The following is a 1,441-nucleotide window of genomic DNA, read 5'->3' as shown; positions in this document are numbered from 1 at the left end:
GGAGGTATTTCAAGGAAAGGCCTTGAAGGCACACTACACACACATTATCCCACATTACTATTCCTTTTGGCAGCACACAGTGATGGTTCCATACAGTGTGAAATGAAACCAGGGCTGGGGAGTAGTAGCTTACTTAATGTTACCCCTACTCCTGTACAAAGCTTTTACTCCTTTACTCCTACTCCTCAACCCTGTGTGCTTTGCAAGGCTGGTGTGTGTGTAAGTGTCTCTCTTTGCCTCCCAGTCCCTTCCCCAGTGCAATATATACTCCTCCCTCCACATTCACTGGGGTTAGGGGCACAGGACCCCTATGAATATGGAAAAATAAGCAAAACACTATGTTTTTACCTGAGAGAACATCTCTCTGGGGATCTCTAGGTCCTCCAGTGCAACTCTGTGGTCAACATCTGCCAGACATTGACCACAGAGTTGCGCTGGAGGACCTAGATATTCCTAGAGAGAACACAGTTAATAAAATCCATGAATAATCAAATCCGCCAAAGCCTAAGACGCAAATGTGGAGGGACGAGTGTAATAAAATTGTGGGGTTTTTTGGGGGGTGTTTGTGTGTACAATATAATAAAGAGTAATAAATATATTGATAAATACACTCATCCCTCCATATTTGCGGCTTTATTCCCTTCTCCTTTGGGGTCTTGCCTTTTTAGATTGTAAGCCTGAAGGGCAAGGAACCGTCTAAATAATAATAATAATAATTGCAAGCTGCTCTGATTGCCTTTAGGGCTGAAGGGCGGGGTATAAATACTGTAAATAAATAAATAAAAATAAATATTCATGGGTTTAATATGTTCTCTCTAGGAATATCTAGGTCCTCCAGTGCAACTCTATGGTCAACTGTAACCAAAAAGTTGCACTGAAAGACCTAGAGATTCCTAGAGAATACTCTACTACTAGGCCTTTGTATCTCCTCCAGTTCAGCTCTATGGTCTGTGTCTGTGAGATGTTGACCACAGAGTTGCGCTGGAGGACCTAGAGATTCCTAGAGAGGCGTCATCTCAGGTAAAAACATGTTTTTGTTATTTGTGGTTTTTCCATATGGCACCGCTTTAGCTGTTTGTGTGGCTCAAGAGCTATGGAATTCTGGGAATTTGACTTTGTTGTGGGGCCCAGAGCAGAGCCTGAGGCTGCTTGCCCCAAAGAACACTCAAACATCACAGGAGTCACCTCTCTCTGAGACCCGCAGCCGTCCCAGACTGAGGCGCCGACGAAGAAAGCCAACCACTACAGAGAGACACAGCGGAGGGGGCGGGGCGGCAATGGAGAGAACGCTGCTCTGATTGGCTGAGGCGCACGTGGACGCCTCAAACCACCACCAATCAATCGCCTTTCACACTCCTCTAACTTCTCTATCTGTATCTCCTCCTGTTGCGCGCGAGCGGGAATGAAGCCCACCTCAGGAGGAAGGGGAGCGCGAGCGCGA

Source organism: Sceloporus undulatus, chromosome 5, assembly GCF_019175285.1.
Source record: "Sceloporus undulatus isolate JIND9_A2432 ecotype Alabama chromosome 5, SceUnd_v1.1, whole genome shotgun sequence".
Classification (NCBI taxonomy): Eukaryota; Metazoa; Chordata; class Lepidosauria; order Squamata; family Phrynosomatidae; genus Sceloporus; species Sceloporus undulatus.
This window is presented reverse-complemented; position numbering follows the sequence as displayed.